This window comes from Boleophthalmus pectinirostris, unplaced genomic scaffold, assembly GCF_026225935.1.
Source record: "Boleophthalmus pectinirostris isolate CB_2022bp ecotype Guang Dong unplaced genomic scaffold, ASM2622593v1 HiC_scaffold_17, whole genome shotgun sequence".
Taxonomy (NCBI): Eukaryota; Metazoa; Chordata; class Actinopteri; order Gobiiformes; family Gobiidae; genus Boleophthalmus; species Boleophthalmus pectinirostris.
This window is the reverse complement of record NW_026571115.1, coordinates 21,983,779-21,991,801: the sequence shown is the minus strand read 5'-3', so window position 1 is coordinate 21,991,801 and position 8,023 is coordinate 21,983,779.

Here is an 8,023-nt window from a genome sequence, read left to right as displayed (position 1 = left end):
AAGTCTCACGATACGATATCGTCACGGTATGAACCTCACGATACGATAGTTATTGTGATATCACGGGAAAAGCTCCTGATTTGGTGGGGAGGCTCACGATTAGGAATATAACAATATCTAAATCTCTCTGTACGATATTTTCACAATATACATCTCACAGTACGATATTTATTGCAATATTTTGTGGAGCCTATTTTTTCCTCTTAAAATGCCTTGACAAGATTTAATCCAAAGAATTAAGACTTAAAAGTGCTTAGAACTGTTATTTCTTCATGTAGTCTACAATGAAACGGAGCATAGGATCTTGGTCTATGTAGTTCCCTCTGTCTTTGCTGCACCATAACTCTTCATTTAAGCAAAGAGACTTGTAGTTCGATATATTGTGATGGTCAATGATGTTATTGTGAGAACTTTGACGATACGATATTACGATATTTCGGTTATTGTTACATCCCTGCCTATAGCCAATAAAACCTGTTGATAAAACACTGAGAGGCAAAACATCTTCAAATCTTGTCCAGTTGCTAAGAAATTCCTGGAAGATTGAAGGAACTAATTTGGCATATCATTTTCTGCAATAGCTTTTTAAGAAGAAAGTACATTGTAATAGGCTGTACTTTTGAATGTGCAGATCATCTACAAATGCTGATTTTGACCAGTAGGAGTTGGTCAGTGTACATCGGCCCGTTGGTCCAGCTGGGGGAGCTCAAACCTTTGATTTAAGACTTAAAAGCTCTCTGCTCTTGGCTGACCATTGGAAGTAATTAACACAGTTTGGACCCCGAGTCAAGTGTAATCAACATGTTTACAACCTGCTTCAAAGCCCTGAGCGAGTCTGTGGAGATAACTGAACTTCCTTCAGGGTTGAAGCTTCATCATTTATGAGTGGATAAACGAGAGAAACATTTACTTTGTTTATATGTTGAGAGAAATCCTCCAGCCTAGTCAGTCATAACATCATAACTGGCACAGATGGTGTTAGAGCCATATCTAAAAACAAAAACTAAAGCTATTTATACACTTATTAATACTTGCAAATTGAGAACAAAACGATCAGAACAAGTTTGGTGAATATATGTGTGGTGGAACAAGTCTTGTCACTTAAATAAACGTACAGATCCTGAATCAAAAGAGAAAAAATAAATACAATACTCAAGTAAAAGTACTACATGAAAAATCTACTTGACTGAAGTACTTTCTTAAACAGGTCCTTTTGTCTAAGTACTGTGCGTCACTACTACCTCTTTGTTAATGTTCCACCATGAAATAAGAGTTGTTTTCAAGCAGGCATTTATTATACACTTGAAAGGTTTGCACAGCCGAAGTTTGGTATCTAGTAGGAGCTATAGTTTTTAATTAACTGATTTGTTTCTGTTATTACTCTGTAGCTACTGTAAATCTGACTCATGACAGTCTAAATCTCCTTAAACTGCTCCAACTCAAAGCATCTATCACAGATCTGAAGGCTCGCACCGCTCTGTGGCACCTGACTGGCACTCTTTCTCCATCTCCTGTTTTAATAACAGAATTTATTTGACGTAATGAGTAATCGAGCTGTTATATCAAAAAGTCTGAGATAAAGCATTCAAACAGTGGCTGGGCTGAAATAAGGATGAAAGTGGGATATTTCTCACAGAGGAGAGGGGGAGACAGGAGGGGGCTCGGAGCGCAGTGATTGAAACCATCTTCTCTGTGTGTGCTAGCTAGTGCGCGCTGGTCGGTCAAGGGGCTCTCTGTAAGCCCATGCCTGGAGAGCTTTACCAAACATGGTCACGTAAGAGGCGCGAGGAGAGTTTCCTTTTGCTACCGGAGCCCAGATTCACAGTCTGGACTATGAGCAAATGTGGGTGACTTCTCTTGAGGTCTGGACACAAACTTTATATAGACAGTTTAATGTTTCATTTTAACAACAATACTTATAATGAACTGTTTAAAGGTGCTTTGTGTAACTCTTCTTGTGGAGGGTTCATCTAATGCTTTTCTCCCTGGAGATGTTGTTTTGTCTGGATTGTTTCACAGTGTGGCATTAAACATAATCCTTCTCACGTTTACTCAATAACATGGGTTTTTATTGACCTTAAAACTTGTATTATTACTGTGAATGGGCTTGCCTCTCCACAGATCTGACATGCAACTCGACCTTATGGCGTCACCTGCTGTCTCCGTAGAGATAAAAAAAAAAAAAAAAAAGGATAATGCCATACTGTGATCTTGAGAAGCTGGTGACGGAACATCTACAAGAAAAGTTACACAGTGCACCTTTAACTATTATAATTTACTCGCTTTACCTTCAAATCACTGGCCTGTTTACGATCATTTTTCTTTTCATTCTTGTATGACATTTCAATTTGATGACGCCATGTCTGTTTCCCCCTCTTCTAGTTTACTATAAAAACATTAAATATAAAGGAATTTCTATATCAGAGCTTTCCAAGACCCAAGGGAATCAAAACATGCAAATCAACATTCCAGACACCGGGGTTATGGGTTACGGCAATAGCCTATACACATTTTACAAGAGCTGATCAGAATCACTTGTTACACATTTAGCTAATAAACAGAACTGTCAGCACCGGGCTTAAACTCATGAGTCTGTGATGGTGAGTAAGAGACAGTCCACATATGCAGCAGTATTATAATGACAGATAATGACATGGTTACAATGCGAACGTGAGCCAAAAGAGACTGTTGTTAAATTGTGTCAACAAGCTGGTAATAGCTGGTGAAATGTGATTTGTTCTCTTCTTACACACATGCACATACACAGGCTTTATATTTAGAGCAGTAGGCTACTTTTGAGGATCAATGGGACCAAGCAGGTTAATAAACAACTAAAACTACTGGGACAAAATGTCCCTTCAACATGAATAATATAGAATGATTAATTTCTCCGAGCCAGAGGTGGGACCAAGTCGTTGTTTTACAAGTCTCACGTAAGTCTCAAGTCTCTGACCTCAAGTCCAAATCAAGGCCCAAGTCAAAGACAGGCAAGTCCAAGTCGAGCCTCGAGTCACTGGCCCATAACTTCAAATCAAGTCCAAGTCCTCTGCTTTGAGCTTCAAGTCATTTCATGTCTTCAAACCAAAGCTTAGATTTTTGCAATTTATCTGCTTTTTAAACTAAGTTGTACTTAAAAAATCATGGTATATTTATATATGAGTATTTATATAAGAGTTGTAGAAATGCTACTTTTTCCTTTTTTTAAATGTCTTAACAAGATCTTAGTGTGAATCCTTAGGGTCAGAATAGAAATAATTCAGATTTAAAACACTTATTTTGTCATGAAGGATCATGTTCTCTGCAGTTCCCTCTGTTTTACTGTACTGCACAGTATATTACTGTTTTGTACTGTATATTACTGTGTATTACTGTATAGTACTGTGTATTACTGTAGTACATTTGAGGATACCACATCACAGTACTTCAGCTACATCCAAAGTGACAAAAAGAGAAGCTGGAGGGACATGTTCCAGTTTGTTCCTGTAGTATTAGTGTCCTGTAGTATCCTGTAGTAAAGTATTTTCTAAAAACATATATTTTTTTAGGAGAAGCATCAAGTCTTCTCAAGTCACAGGTCTTACTCCATTTTATCAAGTAAAATTTCAAGTCCTAAAATAGTGACTCAAGTTGGACTCGAGTGAGTCCAAGTCACGACCCACAAGTTCCCACCTCTGCTCCAAGGTGTTGAACTAGAATGTTCCACAGTATGTTCGATCATATTCAATTAGTACATGTGTTATTATTGCTAAAAAAAAAAAAAAAAAAAGTCCTTGCACAAAACATGCATTCCAAAGAGAGGACCACATTTGGATTGGGACAGCACAAACATCATTTGGACAGAAGCAAACAAACATTGTTTCTGGATTAAGGAGGCAGTGGAAATGTGTAAACACGGGACTATAAACTTGGACTGTTTTACTCTCACACACCTGGGAATCCCCGGCTGGGATAGTGTCCTGAAGATGACACGTCACAGCAACATGATGTGACCGCCCTGAGGAAGAACACTAGTGAGCAGTCGAAACTCAATCAGCTATGAAAACAAACTAAACTGACCTGACTTGACCTGGTGGTGAACCTGCATGTCCGCTGCTCTACGTTTATGGTACTGTGGAACATTCCAGACAAAGCAATGATTTTGTGTAGTTGAGTCTTCAGAATGTCATCATCAAACCAATTAGCCTTGTCAGAACATCAGCTAGTATCTTAAAACCACAGTAAAAATGTCAGCTCTCTGAGTCTTTAAGTTTTATGGAGTCACTCTTGTACAATATATAGCCACAGAACACAAACCATTAGACATTTATACAGCGTCAGACGGTGTCAGAGTGTTTAAGTGCCTTGTGATGTGCACACCAAACATACGTGAATATATTGTATTGCATTGTCATAATTTCTGTTCCTGTTCCATAGGTGCTCGGGGAGCTTCGCTGGATGACATCAGAACTCCAACCTGAGATCCCAGTTCTTCTCTCTACCATAAATAGGCAGATACCACAGGACAAGGAGCTAGGATCAAGAGCAAAAGATCTATGTGTTCCTTTATAAAGCTTCTAATCTCTCCAAATGTCTCTTATCTGCGGCTATCTCGACCACCCCCATCTGCGCCTCTCTCATCAAGTTCTTAATGTAGTGTTCAAAGTCATTATTAGTGATGGATCTTCTATCATTTTGTGATAAAAGATTGTTTGTTGTAGCTATTTCCTCCCACTAGAAAGTGGTGAGTTTCACCGGTGAGATATAACTTTGAAATTTTAATATTATATTTTAATATTAATACAGTTTTTAATATCAGGTGTTTGATTGAACAATGAATCTTCAAACAACTTCAAATTCAACTGTAATAACAGTATTATGTTTTTCCACATCCTACGTGTCTGAGAGAGCTGGAGTAGAAGACTGAAGACCATTTTTTTCTTTTCATTTAGGCACTCACATACTGGCAGTTCACTGTGTAAAGTTTTTATTTGCTAAGCACATATTGGTGTTTGTGTTGTGCATCTGAAAATGACCAAAATGGTTGTATGGATGTGCTTTTAGAGGACAAATAAGGCATGATGAATGAATGAATCAGGCCAAAGCCATGGTATGTGAATAATGGAAACTAATAAAACTGAAATTATAGTTAAAGGGACAGTCTGTAAATGTGTATTTATACATCTCATAAACTGTGTCCCCAGAGATGGATCCATGGCTCTTATTGGCAACAATCATCCATCAATCATCCACTTATCTGTGGTCAGGTCATAGGGGCACCAGTCTAAGCAGAGACTTCCAGACTTCCCTCACCCCAGACACTTCCTCCAGCTCCATCAGGAGACCCCAAGGCATTCCCAGGCCAGCCGAGAGACACAGTCCCTCCTGTGTCCTGGGTCTTACCCAGAGCCTTCCAGTGGGACGTGCCCCCATGCCCCGTCTCCCCAGGGAGACGTTCAGGAGAGACGCCCAAGAGATCTGCACTGCAGTCGAAGGGGGGGGCCTTGACGACCGGATCTCCAGACACAGGAAGTGTCTCTGGGTAACAATTGTAATGCTGATTTATTCTTGATTACAAAATCATTGGACATGATGGGCAAGTTGTTTATGTTATAATTTGGTGCTGTGGTTCTCAAGACAATTATCCAATCAAGAAGCAGAATGAGGCGCACATAAGTTTCTCATTTGGGTTGCCAGTGTCAGTGCTGAAATTGAGTTGGTTGAAACCTAGAATGACTCTCTCTGGTCTGAATCTTCACCACTTAAACCTCAGCACCTGCAGCCAGTCATGAGTCAGTGCTAGTGCAGCCTCTGCAGCCCACTGAGGGAATCTGAAGCTTCTGAGCTCTTACATGAGGTGTTTGATTGCAAAAAAAAATTGTATTCCTCAGTTATTTGATTCTGAAACTGAACAATCTAGGCATTTTTTTTCTTTGAGTCTTTGAGAGAGTTTTATTGTCCATCTTCAACTTTATAGTCCCTCATAATGAAACGTGCAGAGTAACACCGTGGCACGCAGCTCTCACCACAGCTGACATCTCCGGCAGATTTACAGTCTGTACTTCACCCCTTTTAATCAAACTCTTAACAGCCCCATTTCCATCCATTCACCGGCCAGTAGCATTAGCCACAGTAGCATTATTCGCTAACATAGCCTTTAGTCAGAGCCAATGTAAACAATGACGTGGGCGGCACTCTGCACTCCACAGTTCGCTCTCTGGTATTTTTAGCGTGAGGGATTTCTCTCTCATAGAACATCACTCCATCTGCCTCATGCCCAAATAAAGAGAGCACATTCCGACAAAGCTCCACTCAGATGTTTAGAAGACCCTGGTCCACTGACACTGAGAAGTCCATCAGTCACATTCTGGACACGTCTCATTGGCCTATCAGCTCAATCACTTTTACTCAGTGTGAAATGTTTGTTGGATTGGTATGTTGGAATAAAGGATTACATGTTTTACTATGTCTAAATAAACTGCATAGCTGACTTCACTGCAAGGTCAATACATTGTCCCCTTGGAATCTTACCCCTTGGAGTGTGTGCTGAAATTGAATTATTTTCTTGTTCTTTCAAATCTTTTAAACATTTTTGTCAAGATTTTGTATTGTTTGGCTCATTTTTGTAGGTTTATATGAGCAAAAGCCTATTTCCTCGTTCCACTGTGCTCTATGAGTGGTCAGAACTTTAAAGGCCCCGTATTATGATATTTTCTGATCTGTGTTAGAATGTTGTTTCCTCATCACAAACATAGCTGAAGTTTTGATTTGTTTCATTCACACTGACATATTAACACACAAATCCTGCACATTTTGGATTAGTTCTTCCCTCAAACAGAAAACACATTATAATAACACCGGAAGTGCTCCATTGTGTTTTTAAGCTCCATAAACCTTCATTAGAATCATTTGGATGATTTCAGTCCTGTAATTGTCAATCTCTACTGAACTAAAGGTAAAAGGTAGCTTTAGCTGTTGAAAATTTGAAAACTACTACTACATGACATCACAAGGTGGAACAGAGCATTTTGAGCTTTGGAGATTAATAATAAAGGATTATTCAAACATCCATCCATTTTCTTCCGCTTACCCAGGGCCAGGTCGCGGGGACAGCAGTCTAAGCAATGTCTCCTAGACTTCTTTCACCACGGACACTTCCTCGAGCTCCTCGGCGGGGGACCACAAGGCATTCCTAGGCCAGCTGAGAGACATAGTTCCTCCAGCGTGTCCTGGGTCTTCCCTGAGGCCTCTTCCCGGTGGGACATGCCCGGAACACCTCCTGAGGGAGGCATCCACGAGGCATCCAGGAAAGATGCCCCAGCCACTTGAGCTGGCTCCTCTCGACGTGGAGGAGTAGCAGCTCTACTCTAAGCCCTGTCCGTGTGGCTGAGCTCCTCACCCTATCTCTAAGGGAGTGCCCAGCCACCCTGCAAAAGAAACTCATTCCGGTCACTAGTATCCATGATCTTGTTCATAGGTGTTCATGACCATAGGTGATGGTAGAAACTTCGACTAAATTGAGAGCTTTGCCTTTTGGCTCAGCTCCCTCTTCACCACAACAGTTGGATACAGCGACCGCATCACTGCTGACGCTGCACCAATCCACCTGTCAATCTCACGCTCCATCCTCCCCTCACCATGAACAAGATCTGAGCTTGTGCACAGACTTCCCACCCACCTGGAGAGGGCAAGCCACCTTTTTCTGGTCGAAAACCATGGCCTCGGATTTGTATGGAGGAGCTGATTTCCATCCCAGCCACTTCACACTCGGCTGCAAACCACCCCAGTGCATGCTGCAGGTCCTGGTTTGATGAAGCTAACAGGACAACATCATCTGCAGACAACAGAGACGAGATCTGGTGGTCCCCAAACTGGACCCCCTCCGGCCCCTGACTGCACCTAGAAATTCTGTCCATAAATACAATGAACAGACCCGGTGACAAAGGGCAGCCCTGACAGAGTCCAACATTGTTTACTCAAACATTGAAGATGTAACAACATTTTAGCATGACTTAAAGCTCACAAGAGTCAATTTTGTGTAATATAG